The following is a 3,712-nucleotide window of genomic DNA, read 5'->3' on the forward strand; positions in this document are numbered from 1 at the left end:
TTATTGGAATAAATGACTTCCATATTTCTTTCCAGCTCAAAACTTGTTTGAGTCTGTGAGTAGTCAATGAGTTAATCACAGAACCAACCACACAGAATTTTTAAAATATTTTATTCACTGCATCCAGCTATTTGATTCGTTTTCCAAATTTTAGAGTCATGTTGCCATTAGCAGTTCATACTCATTTAGAATCCATGGACCCAAAGTGATTTATGGAAGTTTATAAAACATAGAGAAGACGTGATCTCTCTGCCCTTGATGTACTTACAGCAGAACTTTTGTTTTGTAATACACTCAATTAAAATAACAGACTCCTTTTCCACATGCAGAAATATCTCCCAAAAATAATTAGCTGCAGACACAAAACAATTAGGTGGTTGCAACCTCATAAAACGTGGTTCTTGGTTAATTGGCTCATATTCACGTTGTGATATTTGCATCTACCACCTTACCACCTGCAAAATTTTAGCTCACAAAAATAGAAGCGAGGTTTCAAAAATATGGCCTGGCAAGTATAGTCTAAATAATCTGTGTGACCCGCATTTTCTATGGGCACCTTTAATAGCACTCAAAAATGTTCAAGCATATGGAAATATAAAATGTTAATCTCTACATGTTAATTGTTTGTGGGAAGAATAATGAATACCAGGGGCTTGGAGTAACACCCAGGCTGTACCTCTGTTTTTCAGTCCAATCTTGTTTCCCTCTGTGGGTTCATCCCCTTCTAAGACATCTTAGATGTATTGAGTTGTGTTTTCTTTTCAGATTTTGACAAATGGGAACACATCCTTGATGGAAAGTCCTATGCATGATAAACAGACTGGACGTCAGCAAAGCATACTTGCTTTGAGGAATTGTCTCCTGTTCATCATGGTTTAAACTAAAATTTCCACTATCTCTCAAAAGTTTTCCCTAGTGACCACACCCAGTCTAAGAACCTCGAACAAGATCTTTCCGCTTTAATCTGTGGCCTGAATTTGGAACCAGGATCCTGATATATTAATTGACTAAGTTGACTAGACCAGAGCCTTGATATACTGAAAAAGATTCTTTTCTGGACCAAACAGTAGCCTGAGTCCTCTGAGCCCTTTCTCTGCTGGGCTCCAATCTTCAGTTGTAAAGATGGGAACAAAACACCAATGTAGTTTCTAATAGCTCAAGACCACCTCCCTAGGAGGACCCTAGACCCCTTAAAGTGCCTGCCTGAGAAAAGTCAAGGCTGCCAGAGGAATGCACTGTCTATTCCAGCCAGCACCTGTCTCCCTGTCACGATGGGAGGCTAGGCGGCTAACTTCTGTAAGAACCAGTTAGCAAGCCCAGATCGGTTTAATATGGACCAACCCCCTTCCCACTTTTTGTAATTTTCTAAATTCCCACTTTTGTAAATTTTCACACCCCTGACGCCATGGAGCCCCCATCATCCCTCCCCATTCCCTCATTTTCCCTTTAAAACATCTAGTCACTGCTATACAAATCAAAGTTGAATTCAGTTCACACTGGCCCCTTTCCCCTACTGCAATGGTATATTAGCTTGGTGGTGCTAGTGATAAAGAACCTGCCTGCCAATGCAGGAGACATAAGAGATGAGGGTTTGATCCCTGGGTTAGGAATAACCCTTAGAGGAAGGCACAGCAACCCACTCCAGTATTCTTGCCTAGAAAACTCCATGGACAGAGGAGTCTGCCAGGCTAGAGTCAATAGGATCGCAAAGAGTAGGACATGACTGAGAGACTTAGCACCGCACATTACTGATTTAGGTTCGTCCTTTAGGTACCACTTTAACTAGTGTCTGGCTTTGTTTTTTTATCATTGACAATACCCACTTAAATGCCAAAGGGCACGTGGTGCCCAGAAGGCTGAAACAGTTACAAAAGAGGTATCTTGGCCATGAGTCTTTCAGATTGGCATCATCTCAGCTTATGAGTTACACCACACCTCTTGAATCCATGATGACCCAATATGAGAGTGCCTTCATCAGGAGGAAAGAATCCTATTTCCAGAGAGTTTTAGTCTGGAATCAGTGTCCACCAAAGGAGGAAGTTTGCCTCTTTGAGATACATGAAGACTCCCAGAATCTTCCCTGTGAGGTTCCTTGGTTGAGCTCCCTGGGTTTGGTTTCAAAGGTCTTTGATTGGATTGTTTACACTGCTGAGGTGGGTGTTTTTAAAACCCATTTGTTCTGCAGATCTTCAGCTCTTAGCCATAAACTTCTGCAGGTCCTGAAACATCAGGTTATAGCAGCTCAAGGTTGAGAATCAGAACTGCTTACCAGAAACCTGGGTATTTTGAGGGAAGCCTTGATGCAGGAAGAATGCATATGCCATAGTTGGTAATAAAATAGATTCAGAAGAGGTTACCTGGGAAGCTGGCCTGAAACTCAACATGAAGTTCTGTACACCCTTTACTGACCAGAGAACCCTCTCCATCCAAACAGAATAATGCTGCTTTGAGACATTAGTAGATATATACCACAGTCACTTCTCAATGGAAAGGTCAGGATCTTCTAAATAGATTATAGAATAGATCTATAGTAGATAGATTGCAATAAAATATATTTTACAGGGAATGAGAAAGAACTCTAAGAGATATATTTGTCCAGTGTCAGAGAAGCAAAAAGCTGAAAATTGCTTTCCTTAATAAATAACTTCTAGAAATGGCACTGATGGAAGCATCTTTGCTGAAGGGAGGGCTGAGAGCTGTGTGAGTCAAGGATAATATAGCTAAAATTTTACAGGAGGTAGTTTCTGATATCTATCTTCTTTATTTCCAGTATGATAACTCTGTATTGTTGTTCACAAAAGGAAATAACTGAGAAATAATCAAAGCAATACCTGAAGATTGATGAAATGAAGGTTGAATTCTAGTCCAAGGTAGGTTACTGACATATGATTCTCCTCTTCTACCTCTCAAATATTAATATATATGATAGTGAGGAGCAAAAATAGACATAAACCTACAAAATCCCAAGCCATCCGAGAGGCAGAGCTTTTGCCATATTTCTGGAAGCAGGAAGTAGATGGTAAATGCATTACGAAGTGAAAAGAAAAGTCAGAGCCCAGAATGCATGTAGAGAAGACATACTGAGGGAGTTGCCAGGCTGGCTGCCGGGTTTTCCAGAGCTTCTTGTATTAGACTGGGAAGAGAAAGTGAGCCTGGAAATGAGGGATTAATTGATGGTCAACAGTCAGTTTCCCTCTTCATTCAGCAAGCGTAACTACTGGGAACCTGCTGTATATTTAAGAGGAGAAAAAAAATCGCACAATCATTCCTTTAAAAATTTGGAACTGTCTACGGAGAACTTGGGAACTGAAGGTTTAGGATTGCAGAAAAAAGCTGTTCTTACAAGAACACCCACCTTTGTGGGTGTTTTCCCAAAACCCTAAATGAAGGTCCATCAATCATCAAGCCCTATCTGGGGGCCTACAGCTTCAAGTCAAATTTATTCCTTCCACATTCTTGAATAGGAGCAGATCTATTTCCAGAAAGTTGAGGAATCTTTTGGCATAAAGAAAGGAGGACTGAAAAAGAAAGAAACAAATAGAATTTAAAATGGACTTTAACAAGGGACAAAGGGAGATGAAAACAGAAAATCTCTAAAATTATTCTTAGAGAGGTGTGAGATGATATCGTACTCATCAAACAAGAACAGGCTACAATGAAAAAATGAACTATTGGTGAACCAGTGCATTTCTAGGAATTTAAAATATGATTA

This window comes from Oryx dammah, unplaced genomic scaffold (genome assembly GCF_014754425.2).
Source record: "Oryx dammah isolate SB20612 unplaced genomic scaffold, SCBI_Odam_1.1 HiC_scaffold_16, whole genome shotgun sequence".
Classification (NCBI taxonomy): domain Eukaryota; kingdom Metazoa; phylum Chordata; class Mammalia; order Artiodactyla; family Bovidae; genus Oryx; species Oryx dammah.